At 35.9% G+C, this 17,554-nt stretch overlaps 1 long non-coding RNA gene across 2 annotated transcripts in view; it reads right to left on the reverse strand.

Annotated features, from left to right (window-relative positions):
- LOC105730004 (uncharacterized) overlaps nt 1–17,554 on the reverse strand; it is a 173,969-nt gene that overhangs the window by 156,144 nt on the left and 271 nt on the right. For both annotated transcript variants that reach the window (XR_001110364.3, XR_001110365.3), the window contains exon 2: nt 1,693–1,780. This is a non-coding gene — a long non-coding RNA (uncharacterized LOC105730004). The remainder of the gene's footprint in view (nt 1–1,692; nt 1,781–17,554) is intronic.

The raw sequence follows: 17,554 nt of genomic DNA on the forward strand, positions 1-17,554 counted from the left end.
CATGTGGAAAACTAGATCTGACCTAAGTCAAATGGCCACGAAGTGAAGGGGTTTGCTGAAGAGAGGAAAATCCTAAATATTTATACAAATTTCATCAATATTTGCTTTTGTTTTTATTAATATTTTAGATAATTCAGTAGAAAAATATGCAAAGGTAGAGGATGGTCATTTGACAATTTCCAATATGGATGAATGGGAAATTGTCATTATGCTACATTCAGTGTACACAGGAAAACAGACCTAGTCTATATGGTTCATAGAGTTCATATTTTTGTCCCTGTTCAAAACTCATGTTGTGTTGTAAATCCCAATATTGGAGATGAAGCCTGGTGGGAGGTGGTTGGATCATAGAGTCGGATTTCTCATGAATGGTTTAGCACCATCCCCTTGGTGCTGTTCTCATGATGATGAGTTCTCATGAGATCTGTTTGTTTAAAAGTGCGTGGCTCTGGCCCCACCATTCTTTCTCACTCTGGCTCCCATTCTCACCATGTGATGAGCCTGCTCCCCATTTCCATTCTGTCATGATGGAAGCCTCCTAAAGTCTCCCCAGAAGCAAATGCTGCTATGCTCCCTATACACCCTGCAAAACTGCTAGCCAATTATAAATGAATTATAAATGATTCACTTCTTTACTTATAAGTTACTCAGTGTCTTGTAGTTTCTTTATAGCAATGCAAGGAAGGCCTCATCCAATGGTAATCTAAAAAAAAATGCATGATAAATCAGATTGAGTTTCTATGTGAATTAGAAAACGAAGACTGATGAAATTTGTTTCTAATGTATACATCAGTAAAGAAAGGCAGATACTGATGAAATTCATATAAATATTTAGTTTTCTAATGTATTAAAATTTACAGAACTTTAGAAGGAAGTTAACTGATTTAGCTATCAATCACAGTAAAACTAGCAAAGTAGCTATAGGTTTAATCAGTCAACCTTTGTGTTTAAAATGAGACAAATTATTTTTGCCACCATAACAGCAAATATAAGACAAAGCACAATATTCTCTGATTATAAATTGGAGAACTTGGTTAGAAACTAATTCCTGTTTATCAGATGACTTAGGATATCATTTAACTATGATTTAAGCTATCATTTAACTGTCATCCTTTAATAATGTTTTGACAAAGTACATTTTCATTTTCATAACAATTGCTATTGTCATTGTCATCTTCCTCATCATCATCCACATTTTATTTCCATGATACTTTAAAATAGTTAAGTGTCACACTGCCCAAGATAAACATATCAAACATGGTAACATATTTTGGTCAAAAGTTGATTTGGCTCTGAATTTACAGAAGGAGAAATAAGAGAAGAATCTAGATTGAGATAGTTTTATAGATGTGATCTATTAAACATGTATTAATATACCAGAATAGCTCAATTGGATCACCATTTTTTTTCTTGTAGGTAGAGCACTTGACTGAAGGTAGAAAAATATGACTTAGTCATTAAGTAATTTCCCAAAACCTACTTAATCCTTCTGGGACTTGTTTCAACTATAGAACTAAGTGAACAAAGTCAAACTTAAGTCAACACAAGGTACGTGGCTTACATAGCTACTGTCTTTCAAAACATCTTTGAACTGTCTTATTGGAATGTCACTTCACATTTTCCTGACATCTTTAACACTATTTCAGTTTCCAAAACAGTTGCCAACTCTCTACCCAACTATTTCCACTCTACTTTGGGTTATGTAACCTCCTGGCTTTTCATTCTTTGTCTAGAATAAGATCAGAATTTTTTCCTGGTGACTTATTTTAGAGGATTCCAGCTGTGGAAACAAACACATATGAAAAGACATAGCATATTTCATCTAAATATTCTTTTAGAATTTTGCCATCATAAATATTTCTAGAAAACAGTGCTCTTGAAATTCTCCATTAGTATTTGCCCAAATTCATTTATTCAGTTTGGTCCAGAAAGAAGGGAGTTGGTAATTTTAAGTGTAAATATAGGACTCAATATTTCATTTATTCAGAAGGGGGCACACTTGTGCTTTTAATGGCAGATGTATTCAGATTTGCTGGTATACAACGTTTATACATAAACTTGCCACAGATAACAGAGCTACTCCTCATTATCATGGTTTTTTAGAAAACTTAATGCTTCTTAAATGAGAAGAGTGACAGAATTCAACATGCAGATTTCTTTTTAAAGAAGGGTTTCCTTTAAAAAGTTCCAGAGTCCTTTTAGGTTAAAAACTTTGAATTTGTTCTTGTAATTTTTCAATGTGATTAGCCTTGCTGTTCATAAACATGTTTATGATCATGGAAATAACATGTTTTTGACAGCTTCTGACACATTTTAGTTTGACCTCTGACTTTTGGGAACTTGATAGCCTTAAAAACATTTTCTCTCCTGGTTTTCATTAATGATGTGTCATCTTTTGTATGCCAAGATAACACTGACCCACTGGAGAATAAAGCTTATGCAATAAGCTATCTTTCTCCCAGTGGGCTTAATTGTTCTTAGCCATAATTGTTTTTCCCAGAGATACAACATTGTCTTGGAGTGTTTGTCTACAGAATTTACTTGAAAACCTTTGAAAATCATAGCCAGCTTCCACTACTTTGGCCTCAGTGTCCTCTACACAATTAGTATTTGATCAAAAATGATAAAACCCAAGCAATTTAGAATATACAGTAAGAGCTGTAATAAATACAGAGGATACAAGAAGAATACATATACAATTAAAATTTGCTTTGAGGTATTGTCAAAAACTTGTATATGTTGTAATCTCTCTGACGATATATGTGACAATAGGGGATATCTTTAATATATAAAGCACTTTTATAAATAATAATGGATAGTTAAGATAATTCAATAGAATTTCTAATATGGATGAATGGGAAATTATCATTATACTATATTCAGTGTATACAGGAAAACAGACCTAGTCTACTATATGGTTGATATAGTTCATATTTTTGTCTCTGTTCAAAACTCATGTTGTGTCGTAAATCCCAGTGTTGGAGATGGAGCCTGGTGGGAGGTGGTTGGATCATAGAGGCGGATTTCTCATGAATGGTTTAGCACCATCCCCTTGGTGCTGTTCTCGCAATGATGAGTTCTCATGAGATCTGTTTGTTTAAAAGTATGTGTCTCTGCCCTCACCACTCTGTCTCTCTCTGGCTCCCATTCTTGCCATGTGATGAGCCTGCTCCCCATTTGCATTCTGCCATTTTTGGAATCCTCCTAAAGTCTCCACAGAAGCAGATGCTGTATGCTTCCTATACACCCTGCAAAACTGTGAGCCAATTAAACTTCTTTACGTATAAATTACCCAGTGTCCTATAGTTTCTTTATAGCAATGCAAGAAAGGCCTGTTACAATGGGTACCTAAAAAATATGCATGTTAAACCAGATTGAGTTTCTCTGTGAATTACTAAGATTATCATGAGCCCTACCTAAGCAGGATCCCTTTCCTTCTTTAATTCTTGGGCTGGTATTTATCACTTTTTTTTTCCTTCAACATATTTTCAGTCTTCTTCCCTCACAAACTTTTCAAGAGAGCAATGTTGATACAGATATTAATGGATATTTCGTTTCCAGATTATAATCTTGTAATGTATATCACTGATTTCAGTATATATATTCCTTGACTAACCATTCACCATCTTTTTTAAGGAAATGATCTGAGAAAGAGATAACTGTACAAGGATGTTTATTGCCATGATGCTTAAAGTAGTGAGCAGTAGGTAACCACATAAGTATCAAGGAAAACTACTTAGTTAAATGTGTTATGCCAAGATCCTTTAAATTAGTACTTCATAACTATCAATAACATAAAGAGAGTCTACACTTATTGATTTTTTAAGTCTAAATATGTTGGTAAATTGAAAAAGTAGGTTAACAGAAAGATTATGGGGTAATTCCAGTTTTATGAGGGAACCATCATTCTACCCTCTATGTTCATGAGATAAATTTTTTTAGTTTGCACATATAAATGAGGACATGAAATACTTGTCTTTCTTTGCCTTGCTTATTTCGCTTAACATAAGGTCCTCCAGTTTCATCCATGCTGTAAATGACAGGATTTTATTTTTTATGGCTGAATATTATTCCATTGTGTATATAGACCCCACATTTTCTTTATCCATTCATCTACTGATGAACACTTACGGTGATTCCAAATCTTCACTGTTGCGACTAGTGCTGCAGTAAACATGGGAGTGCTGATATTTATTTGATGTACTGAGTTTTCTTTCTTTTGGTTATATATCTCCTTTATTTGGGACCATATGGTAGTTTTGTTTTTAGCTTTTTGAGAAACCTCTATACTGTTTTCCATAGGGGTGTACTAAGTTATATTCCCATCAGCAGTGTACAAGCTTTCCCGTTTCTCTGCATCCTTACTGGACTCCATTATTTTTTGTCTTTTTGATAGAAGACATTTTCACTGGGGTGATATGATATCTCATTGTAGTTTTGAATAGCAGTTTTTAGATGATTATTGATGTTGGCCATTTGTCTTCTTTTGAGAAATGTCTATTGAGATCTTTAGTGCATTTTAAATTAGATTGTTTGTTGACTTTTATTTTAACTATTGAATTGTTTGAACTTCTTATATATTCTGGCTATTAACCCCTTGTCAGTTGAATAGTTTGCAAATATTTTTCCCATTCTGTAGGTTGTCTCTTTGTTTGTTACGTGCTAACTAGCCTTTGTTGCACTATATTGGCCATGCAATTCACAAAACTAGTCCAAATGCAACAGTCATCGTGGCTCATGACTGTAATCCCATCACTTTGAGATGCCGAGACAGGTGGATCACCTGAGGTCAGGAGTTCGAGACCAACCTGGCCAACATGGTGAAACCCTGTCTCTACTAAAAATACAAAAAGTTAGCCAGGTGTGGTGGTAGGCATCTTTAATCCCAGCATCTCCAGAGGCTGAGGCAGGAGAATTGCTTGAACATGGGAGGCGGAGGTTATAGTGAGCCGAGATAGTGCCACTGCATTCCAGCCTGGGCAACAAGAGGGAGACTCCGTCTCAAAAACAAAACAAAACAAAACAAAACAAAAAACATTCAACAAAGAGATCTCACTCCTTGTTGGAAGAAACTGCAATGTTACATTGCAGAGAACAAAGGAAGGAGTAAAGAATAGGGGTCATTTTTATAGTCTGCTCCTCTAGCTAAATTCTGAGAAAACACACTAAATATAGAAACCCAAACCATGAATCCAAGGCAGAGAAAAAGGTTGACTATGTCGTGAGTAGGTATCAAAAAAAAAAAAACAGGTTTTCAAGTTCTTGAAGCATACATGTGAGATTCCTATCCCAGGTCCTTCATTTTCTAACTACAGAAACTTAAATGATGCATCCGTATGAATATTTTTTTTTTCTTTAAAATGTGGGTAATACCTACAATTCTCATGTTTGTTGTTGTAAGAATAAAACAGGATTACTTTTTTAAAAGTTCTTCACAGAGGCTTCACATTGTAGGTGCTTCATAAGTGTCTAGAATAATTCACTAACATTATTATGATTAACCTTGCTGTAGTTATTAGTGAATCACACTGGACAAATTAATGAACTAGAAAACAGAAACAAAGAATCAATATAGTGGAAATAAGACTAACATTGAAGATATTTGGTTGGGATCATGGATTCTAGGTCTGTGCAACCTTAGGCAAGTCACAGTATTTCTCTGGACCTGTGTTGTTTCTAAGAAAATGATGCTGCTGCTTAGAGCTGAAATGTCATTCTGCTCTAAGAAAATTACAACTTTCTCATTTTCATTTTCCAAATTGTATTACTGCTTGCAAAACAATATAATATTATTATATCAGAGAGTTTCAGGGAAAACAAAGATGATCAAGTGAATGTTTGAATGTTTGGGAAAAGAGTGGACCAGGGTGAGGAGACCCAAAATTATCACCCCAGTTGTTAAGTAGCTGAGAAGAACTCCACACCTCATTAATATTTCTGGTCATCAGGTTTGTCTGATGTTATTCCAAATGATTTTTGTTTTCAGTTATAGTGATGTGTGACTAATTGCTAGTATGTGTTCTTAATGAGCATATATCAAATTTAAAAATAAAATATTACTTAAAAATACCACAAATAAAATCACACAACTTTGAAGCTGAGTTCTGTTAAGTAGCTGATTGTGTGAATTATATAAGAATATGAGATATAACCTAATGAACTAATGCACCTTCTAGTATCTATCATACACTGCTCTGGTTAGCACCAGTGGCTCCAAATGACAACAAAGCGTCATGACATCAAACAGTAGGGAAGAATTCCACCAAAGAATACTGAACATTTTTGTTAGGAAAATAGGAAAAGGAAGAAAATATGAAATAGTGGCAGTTTCTTTGCACAATATCTGAGTAAAACTATTACCCTCAGGGTAGAAAATTGCTTGAATTGGGAAATCATACCTCTACCTGAAACCTTGGGACATTTGTTCACAAACCTATTAACTTCTCTATAGCTTCTCATTAAACATCGCAAGTGGTTTATTTCCATACCATCTGGGCCAGTGCGCCAAATTTTGCTTTGAATTTCTCATTCTTATACTTTCTTTTCTTTGGCTGTTTTACTGATGTTCATGAAATTTCTCTTATTTTTATTTTTTTTTTTTGAGACAGAGTCTGACTCTGTCACCCATGCTGGAGTGCAGTGGCGCCATCTTAGCTCACTGAAACGTCCATCTCCTGAGTTCAAGCAATTCTCCTGCCCCATCTCCTGAGTAGCTGGAATTACAGGTGCATGCCACAGTTCCTGGCTAATTTTTGTATTTTTAGTAGAGACAGAGTTTCATATCAATGGGAAAATGATTTTCTTTCATTCCTAACTTTTAGGAGATTCTTTGTGATCCTCATAATCTTTTAGCAAGGGATGTTCCAACCAAAAGGACAAAACCAAACAAAAAACCTATATAAAATCATTTTAGTGATGCTCTGCAGAGATTGAAGAACTTATGTCTATAAACTTGGGTAGTTATACAGCCACTGGAGCTCCAAGTTCCTCATCTATGAAATCAGGATAATGATAAATAATATTATAAGTTTTAGTTTTTTTCTGACAAAGTACCTTTTATATACATCATCTCATGTAATCTTTACAATAACCCTGTGAGACAGGTATTATCACACTCAGCAACATTTAATAATGTCATTACACAAATCATATTCTCTATGTCTATAAGATAAATTTTGGCATAATGTCATTACACAAATCCATGGTGGTGAATATGAACCACTGTACCAGTCAGAAATTCTCATTTAACATTGGTTTTGTCTGGAGGAAAAATTACTTGTTAATATGCAACAGATCTTTCTGAAGCACCTCATATGTGTCTATCACTTAGTGCTGTATGGGTTTATCACAGTTCTTTACGATAAAGATAGAGCAATGAACAAGATAGAACAGGCCTCATCCTTGAAAAGCTTATATACAAGGGGGAGTGGGAAAAGACTATGAACTAAGAAACAAAAAATAAACATATAATTCAAAAAGGGAAATGGTGTTGTGAAGATTATATAACAGGGTAATGGTATATAAAAGGAATGGGAGTGTCCTGGAGATACTACAGCTAGAATGATCAGGGATTATATGAGTAGGTGACAGTTGTTCTGAATGTTGGCCACTTATAATGCAACAGAAAATCTTGGTCATACAAATACCAACCTATGCAGACTTACACATAAATAAGCATAGGTGAATTTAGTAGATGAGTGTGGCCTAGTCACGATCCAACTAACACCCAGTCACCTTGCCAAAGTAGAGCCACCTTGCTGACCTTTGGCTGGTTTTAGACACTTGAGGAAGTTTAATCAAAATTAAAATACCACCCAATTGAGCTCATCTCAAATTTCTGGTCCAAAGAAACATGAGTTAAGTAGTTACATATTAATTTGTGGTGGTGATAGTGAACTAATGCAACTGATATTATCATTATTTTAAGGAAGAGAGGATTGAAGCTCAGAGATTATCTTTCTTGCTTTAAGATCACACAACTAGTAAGCAGAGGAACTGGTCTTCCAGACTCCATCATAGATGGGCAAAAATTATTTTTGCAGCTACATCTTCAATTTCTATATCCAAGTTGGTGTATCAGTGTATTTTAAAGTTGTGTAGCTCTGATTTGTCATGATGTAGCAATGCAACAACACCTTGAAATGTATTTAATGCTGGTCATAATGAATGCCTGCAATGTGGTTGATATGGTTTGGCTGTTTTCCCACCCAATATCACCTTGAATTGTAATAATTCCCACATGTCAAGGGCAGGACCAGGTGGAGATAATTGAACCATGGGAGTGGTTTCCCCGCTACTGTTTTAAGTGAGTAAGTCTCACAAGATCTGATGGTTTTGTAAATGGGAGTTCCCCTGCACAAGCTCTCTCTTGCCTGCCACCATGTAAGATGTGCCTTTGTTTCTTCTCTGCATTCCACCACAACTGTGAGGCCTCCTCAACCATGTGAAACTGTGAGTCCATTAAACCTCTTTCCTTCATAAGGTACCTAATGACAAGTATGTCTTTATTAGCAGTGTGAAGACAAATTAATACAATAGTCAATATATGAGGGAGCTGTCCAGAGCTGAACTTGCCATCACGATGACCCTGAAGGAGGGGTGAGAACAGGCTCCTAGGTTTTGCATATTTAATTTTAAGCATATTAAGACCAAGATTCCAGATGAAAGTTCTAATGAAATTTCCTAGAAGAAACTGCTTTCTGGAGTCAATACAAAGGCTCAAATAAGTTTGGTTCCATTTTAAAAACTCACATGCAAAAATAAGTAAAGCACCTTGAAACTACAAATGAAGAGGTCACCTCAAAATATACAGAGTCAAAAACAAGCTTCTGAGGAGGTAAATGTGTTTTAAATAAGGAAATCGCCATTATAACTTTTTAAATGTCATTCATTCAGAAGGTAAATCAACAGGAAAATGAATTTGAACAAGACTTTTTCATGTCTAATTAAATAAGAATGCTGTTCAATTTGTGGTGCTAATAAAATGATTTAAAATTTATAGCACAATTTTCTGTATTCAAATAAGTGAAAATATTTTTAATATACTTTAGCGTGGTTTATACTGAGTTAGTTCTGAGGATGCTAACACTAATACTTTTCACCCAAATGTTGATGCATTTGTACTTATTCCATCTTAAACATTCAAATAGAGTGTTAAAATGATATCCATCATGTCATCCAAAAACCTAGAACATAATTTTCTAGTCTTTATTATAATTTCAATTATGTAGAAGTTAAACATATGTGACTGTAACACTTTTGTAGACTGTGGTCTACAAAAATAAATCATTCCCCTGTTGAATAATTCAGTAGGTATGTATACTGGCAAAATCCATGTTCTGGTAACTTGGGTCCAACCCCCATTAAGCCTATGGAAGAAGAGTTCAGTAAACTCCTAAAACTCAAAACTTAACATGCAGTGTAATAGTTCTATGCTGGGGTGAACATAGTGTATTATAATTGCATATTGCAGAATCTTCTTATTTGAACTTAGTGTCAGAGAGTTTCCAGGGAAGGTAACATGGAAGGTATTACCTGACAAATCAGTAAAAATCAGCTAAAGAGATGGAATAGAATGCTTCATCTCAGTGAACATTATATACAAATGTATAGAGGCAATAAAAGATTTGACATTCTTTGAAGAAGTAAGAGAAGTTCAATGAAACCAGAAGTTAGAATTCTTGAAAAGACGAAACAGAGATCAAGAATAATAAGTCTGGAGTGGTAAGCTGGTAAGCTGGGGTTGTTGCATCATGGAAGTCCCTTTTTATCAAGTTAAAGAATGTGATCTTTCTCCTAAGAAGATTGGAATTCTACAGAAATGTTTTAAATAAGAAAGCAGCCTGGTTAGGTTCACATTTCAGAAAAATAATTTCAGTATGAATAAAAGATCATAGACAAATGAGAGCAGCAAAGATAGAGGCTGAGGAACTCATTTGGAGCAAGCTATAGTGGTTCCAGGTAAGAGAGATGCTATTGGCCTCAACTAGAATACTGTTAAATGGGGATGGAGACAAGTAGCTGCAATCATCATATTTTTAGAAGATTAAATTGACAGGACTTCAGACTGGGTATAACGGAAGGTGAGGATCAAGGGTTAAAGAAGCTAACTAGATTTGTGAGATTGGTGACAGTGGTGGCAGATTCCTCAACAGAACTAGGAAACATAAAAGAAATTGGCAAGCAAACCTAATGAGATCATTTGGTGGCATAGTAAGGTTTTCTTTTTGTAAGACTCCAAGTGAGATGGTTAGCAGAACTTTGTGCCTATGGATTATGAACAAAGTCCTTTTCAGGAACAAATTCTGAGCTAGATATATAAACTTTGAGATTATCAGCAAGCAGATGGTAATTAAACATGGGAGTAGATAATATTACTCAGGGATGATATATAAAGTAATGATTCTCAAACTTTGGGGTCAGATTAATTACCCAGTAAACCTAATGAAATTTAAAATCCTGGGTACCAACTCCAGAGTGTCTCATTGCATAGGTGTAGAAAGTAGTTCCCAAATCTGCCTTGTTGAAAAGTAGAGCCCCACCCAATGGTTCTGATGAAGATGATATTCTGACCCCATTCTGAAGTATAAAGAGAAGAGGATCTTGCATAGTATCCTGAGTAATATCAGAACATAAGTGATGGACAAAGAAAGAGAAACCCAGAAAGAAGACTGTAAAGCAGTAACCAGAGGTATTGAAGGAAAACCAGGAGAATAAAACATTACAGATTCTATGAGAAAATTGTGGGTACAAAGTGGTGAACAGGGTCGAAGTGTTGAGATAAAGTAAAGAAAAAAGCTAAAAACACCCACTGGATGTAACAAAAAGGAGGTCATCACAAAGTTGGCAAGAACAATTTTGGTAGAATTATGTGGGCTGAAGCCAGATTGCAGTGGGTTGAGGGTTGAATATGAGATGAGGATAAAGAGACAAGAAGCAGAGGCAAAATGTTATAAAAGAAGTTAGGACTAGAAGGGAAGGAAGTTGCTACAGCAGAATGTGGACTGAGGGGTGAGATGTTTTTAGGAGGGAAACAAGTTGAGTGAATGTCCCATCTCACACCTGACATGCTCCATCCTTAATTTCATTTTAAAGATTTTTTTTTTAAAACTGAGTCATTGAAGCATAATATACATATTATAAAATTAATCTGTTTAAAGTATACAATTCAATCATTTTCATAAAATTACAGAGTGTACATGCATAACTACAATAGAGTATTAAAACATTTTTATTGCTCTAAATTCCATATGCCCATTTACTGTTAATCCCTATTCTTACACTCTGCCACAGGCAAACACACATGCAGTGTATGTCTCTACAGATTTACCTATTCTAGACATTTCACAGAAGTCATACAGCATGTGGGTTCTTTTGTGTAAGGGTTCTTTTGCTTAGTATATGGTTGGAGAGGTTCACTCCTGTTGTAACATATATCAGCACTTTATTCCGTTTTTATTGCTATATTGTATTCCATTTTATGTAGAGAGCACATTTTGTATATCCATTCATCAGCTGATGGACGTCTGGATAACTTCTACTTTTTTACTGTCATTCATGAATGATATTGCTATGAATATTTACATGAAAATCTTTATATAAGCATAGGTTTCCATTGTTCTAGAATAGGTAACTAGAAGTCTGGTTTCTGGGTTGAGAATTTCTGATTAAGTTTGTTCAGTTTCGGTTGAACTTTCTAAGAAACGGTCCAACTTCTTTCCAAAGTGGCTGCAACATTTTACATTCACACTCTTTCATCCCTGCCCTAATAAGTACATAGTCACTTACCTTTAAACCTGCATTTATTTAGTCATCTTGAAAAAGAAAGAACTGCGCCCTCTTTGGATAGTGGGGAACAAAGTAAGGTGCTGCTTTGGGTTCTGTGCATTATGATTAGGCCAAAAATGATGGAACTATGAATTAGCATCAGCCTGCCCCCTAGTGGTGGTCTAGACTGCTGTGCAGTCAACCTCAATCCATGGGACCAAACTTCCAAGCGATCTACTCTTTCCCTCCCACCCTCTGTCACTCTACCTCCATCTTTTCTTGCAAAGACTAAACAGTGGACAGCAAGTTTAAGTATGCTCAAACAAATTTAGAAAGTGTATCGTGAGGTCCAGTGGTTCACAAATGCCAAACTGTCTACTAGTCATATCTACCAGAGATTCGGACATCTACTATCATGTGTTTAAGTATCACCTGCTGGGGGACTTGGGCAAACTTATTGAAGTTCATGTAAGCTCAGTTATTTTTTTAGCTCTACAATGAGGATTATGATAACACCAGGCTTAGTTATACTGCAGCGATTCAATGAAATTTCATATGTAAAGCACCTCACACAGTTAAATCTAGAGTTGGCATTCAAGAAAGAGTAAGTGTTCATATTTTATGATAATTAAAGTGGTCAAGAGTGTAGTGAAATGCTACAAGGACATTCTATTTATAAAATTATTTTTATCTGTTCTCATTGGCTTATATCCTATGTTTATGTTCTCCATTTAGAATTAAAATGGCTTTGAATTTAGAACTACTGTAGGCTGTATTTATTTGACAGTCTACAGTGTTCTTTAGACAATTTATTTGATATTGATAAGAATCGTAGAAGTAACCAGAATACTGTCTTTCATTTTTTTATAGTAACAATATATCAGAGAATTTGCTAAAATCTTCCTGTATGTAAAATTTAATACAGAAAACATTTTTATAAGGTGAAGACCTCAGATAGTCTGTGTTGGAGAAAATATTTCAGCCACATCTTTCTCTCTGCACTCATCTTCACTACCTGTTGTGCCGCTGCTGCCTATGGAAATGACAACATCAATTAAAGCTGGTTGATAATCGATAATTATAGAGACTAGAAAAGTTTGTGTGATGTGGCTCAGATCTGATACTCATGAACTTTTGTTGCTCTTTTATCAAAGAGACAAAGAAAGACCAGAATTGGCCTGAATCTAATGATTACTGCAGTCTGCAATTCAGCAATTCGGGATAGTTGCACTCTCCTTCCCAAGCCACCCTAACACCTGCTTCCTTTTCCCCATTAATATAAAGTTTTCTCCCTGAAGTAGCCAAAGGTTAATTGGAAATTTTATCCATGCAAAGTAAGGCCTTTTGTTTTTCTCTTAACAGTACTGCAGACTACATTTGTTTAGAATTTATTCTCTGATGGCAATTGTTAAGTTAGTCATTTTAATGGGTGTTTTATAACTTTAAAAGGAAAATTGTTTCCAGGGAAGAGACATGCCTCTAAAGTAGAAATCAGGTATCCAGAGGGAAGAACCTCCTAATAAAACACTTTGGACAGCCCATCATGGCGTTCAGACACACAGTTCTAGGAGAGAAATAAGAAAGCGTTTATTTGGCCAGATGTGCTCTGTACCATCCCGGTTTTTGCCTCACATGCTGTGAGAGACATTTATTCTCTTCACTATTCAATTATTTTGCCAAGGAGATGTGGGAATTAAAGTAGTGGCAATCATGATAACATGTGTGTTAAGCATCAAAATACTTTGCACTGAGCAGACAGAGTTGCCAGTTGTATTTTCAACTTGAGTTTGCATATGGAAAATATTGTTACTATTTCCTTCAATGTCTTCAGTTTTTAATAGCTCCTATTCCATCTAATTTTTAAGCTGTAAATACACGCTAGTGCTTGAAAAGAAAATCAAAGTGGTCCTAATGCCAGAGGCTGGAACTAGTTTGTTTGCCAGCAAAATTCATCTTCAGTTTACATCTATCTGAATGCTTGATTATATGTACCTAAATCCAATCATAACTTAGCCCACAATTTTAGACTAAAAGAACCCAATGTGTAGATAAATTTGTTTGTCTCATGCGGTTTAGAAAATAAAAAAATCTGTGAGCAGGCATTTAAATATCAAGAGATTCCACAATCTTTATTTGGGCTTCTCTTCATAAATAAAAGATGTTAAGATGCTTTCTCATTCCTGAGTAGGACACTGGACAAGTCGTGCATACTTACACTCTACTGTTTGTCCAAGACCTCCTGAACACCTTTGGTTTTGGCTTACTATTACTGGATATTTAATCTACTGAAATATTTTAGTCCATTTTATTTTTCTCTGTAGAAAATTGAGTCTAAATTTAAAATGGCCTTTCTAGTGCAGTCTGAGCCAAAAGTTATAATTCATTTTAAAGTAATTTGGGGGCAGGCTTAGAAGTGTGAAGGCAGTAGGGCAAACATTTATTTAATTTCTTATACTACTATAGAAATGATAATAACTAATATTAAATACTTATTCTATGACAGGTACTGAGGTTTGTATACATTATCTCATGTAATTCTCACGACAGGCCATAAAGTAGGTGCTAAATGCTATTATTAGTTTAACAGCAATAACAAAAATCTCTATACCTCAGAGCAGTTCTGTGCATTGCCTAAGGTAAGGGGCTGACCTAGGACCACCTTCTCTATAAATTCACTTTTCACCACACACTCTCTTACTCCATCTTACCCTGAATAACATTCTAAACTATTTTAAAAAATATCTTTAGGCCTGGCACATGCCTATTATTCCAGCACTTTGGGAGGCTGAGGCAGGTGGATCACTTGAGACCAGGAGTTCAAGACCAGCCTGACCAACATGACAAAACCCCATCTCTACTAAAAATACAAAAATTAGGTGAAACCCCATCTCTACTAAAAATGCATGCCTGTCATCTTAGCTACTTGGGAGACTGAGACAGGAGAATCACTTGAACTCTGGGGTCAGAGGTTACAGTGAGCTGAGATCACACCACTGCTCTTCAACCTGGGTGACAGAGGAAGACACTGTTAATAAATAAATGTTTAATTATTTTAAATATAAGTTATTAAAAACAAAGCTACATAAAATGCATATTTATGTAAATAAACATTCATCTTCATACTTAATAAAAGGCTCCAGGAACTCTCTGCTTCTCCTCACTCCTTTTGGGTCACAGAGGGTCCTCTTTTTATGAATGGCCCATCAAAGGGGTCAGTGTGAGGTAGCGTTCTTTCCTAGTATTTTCCTTTTTTTTTTTTTTTTTGCTATTGTACATGAATTATGTATGCACCCTGAAGTAATTAGCAAAGACGTTGTTGTTCAGCTGAATTTTAAACTAATTAATCTGACCTAATTCCTGTCAAAAATAATTAGGTTAAAATATGTCCTCCTTAAGCAACGCTTTGAAGCTGAGACACTAAAGCACAGTACCTCCTGGGTAAGCACTATTCTAACATTGAAAGGGCCATTTATTTAACAGTTTTAGAGGAAATGCTAAAATGCTACCTTGTGAATTGCCACCTGGGCATTGTCTCCTCCTCCTCAGTTTCTATATTCCAATTAAAAATAAGAAGTTGAACTAACGATGGGACTGTAACATGAGTGATCTGAGAGAGCCCCGCATATCACTTAGTTTGCAATTAAAACATCAAAACTGGTTGATTTCTCCTTCACATTCACTTTTTTTTTTTTTTTTTTTTTTTTTGAGACAGAGTCTTGCCCTTGTCCCCCAAGCTAGAGTGCAGTGGGGTGACATCAGCTCGCTACAACCTCTGCCTCCCCAGTTCAAGCAATTCTCCTGCCTCAGCCTCTGGAGTAGCTGGGACTACAGGTGCCTGCCACCATGCCTGGCTAATTTATTTTTGTATTTTTAGTAGAGATGGGGTTTCACCATGTCAGTCAGGCTGGTCTCGAACTCTTGACCTCAAGGTGATTTGCCCTCCTCGGCCTCCCAAAGTGCTAGGATTACAGGCATGAGCCACTGCACCTAGCCCACTTTTCTTAATATAAAATTGATTAAGCTACCTTCTGTCTCCCCATCCCCTAACTGCCCTAAATAAGCTTCTAAAATATCCTTAGTGATATGATGAATTGGGAAAATGTCTCATGTAATAACCAAGTGCTAAGCTATGTTTCTAGAAAAATAATTTAGGAAAAGGAAATAGGCAAGCTTTATCCATAGATGCAGGTTGTCAATAAGTTGAGATGATCTCGAGTTGCAGCAACTGTGGAGGTTTGTATGTGCTGGTGTTTGCCCAAAGCCTTCACTACTGCCCTGTCATTCTATAGCAGCCTCTTCTGCATGCCTCCAACCTTGCTCTCGGATATATCATGGGGATATCTTGGGAGAGGAGAGCACTGTGGAGTATATATATCACATCCCCAAGCAGTTCAGAGTTAATAATTTCTTTATTAAACCTATGAACCCTTCATGGTTTCTAGTCCTCCCTCCCCAACCCCCTTCCAAGTTAGTTTCTAGGCAACCAGTAAGCACTGAATTACATTAAGCTCTTTATTTCAAGGCTGTAGTTCAGAATTTTGCTGCATATTTGTTGGCTCATTTATAGAGACTGCAGTATAAAATTCATTAATTCTGTCTAATCTGCAGTTCATCTGCGATTTGGTTAGAACCATATCACCTGTACCTGTGTTTCATGTTTAAATCACTCAGTGCCATGATGCTCTTCTCTATGTAGCTTATGCCAAAGATACCGTGAACACTTCTGAAATCACAGAAGCAAGAATTTCCACAATTTCTGGTTCTTGGTTATCATCCAGCACCTTGGGATGGTCTTTTAGGAAAGCAAAAATTTCAAAATCTCCGTTCTTGAATGGTGGAAATGTCCAACAGCTGAATTTTAATAAGAAAGAACAGAAACATATTGTTCAGGAATAGTCTGAAATGCAGTAAGCATTTGCAAAAGGGAGGATATTATTTGTATTAACAAACTGAAATTTTGGTGTGAAAGAGAAGGCCTTGGAAATATTCCTTTGTTGGTATGAATCAGGCAATTGCGGTTGTAATTTCAAATTTTACCAAGGACAGTATGAGAATGAAGATTAATCTTTCAGCAGAACTGTTCTGTTTTGAATGTTGAATGGTTTGAGATACTGTCTTGAAAGCTCTGAGCAAGCACCCTCTCTCTCTTTCCATGCGATATTTATAAAGGGATTTGGTAAGTCTCTAAGTGTACCATAACTGAGCAAAAATATAAATTAAATGTTAGTTTGTTCTCTAGTTTCTTGAAACACAAAGCAATAATTTACATTGGCCACACTAAAATGGTGGCTTTGAGAAGATAAAGTAAAATCCTTTTAAAATTCAAACTTGAATCTAATCTCTTTCCTTTCAGCTGCTTATAATGTAACTGAGGGGGGTGGATGTGACGTATGAAACTATAGAAATAAATTAATTGAATGGTCTGGTTGCATAGAGAGCCATCTGTCCACTAGATTTGCAGAGTAGAAAAACCTTCTAGGAGACCCTACTGCCAAGGAGGAGTGGCCCAGATGAGATGAGACAGGGACTGCATCTCCCACATGACTTTGCATCTAGAGATGCCACTTACTGGATTCGCTTCAGTAGAATATGAGCAGAAGGGAGGTATGGCATTTCCAGGCCTGGCCCACAAGGTCTTCTATGTGATCTCCCATGTGCCTGTCTCTCTCTCTCTACTTTTTCTTTTATAATTTTTACGTTCTTTTATTTCAATAGTTTTTGGAGTACAGGTGGGCTTTGGCTACATAGAAAACTTCTTTAGTGGTGATTTCTGAGATTTTGGTGCACC

This window comes from Aotus nancymaae, unplaced genomic scaffold (genome assembly GCF_030222135.1).
Source record: "Aotus nancymaae isolate 86718 unplaced genomic scaffold, 86718_ANA_hifiasm-v0.15.2.pri h1tg000046l, whole genome shotgun sequence".
NCBI classification, from domain to species: domain Eukaryota; kingdom Metazoa; phylum Chordata; class Mammalia; order Primates; family Aotidae; genus Aotus; species Aotus nancymaae.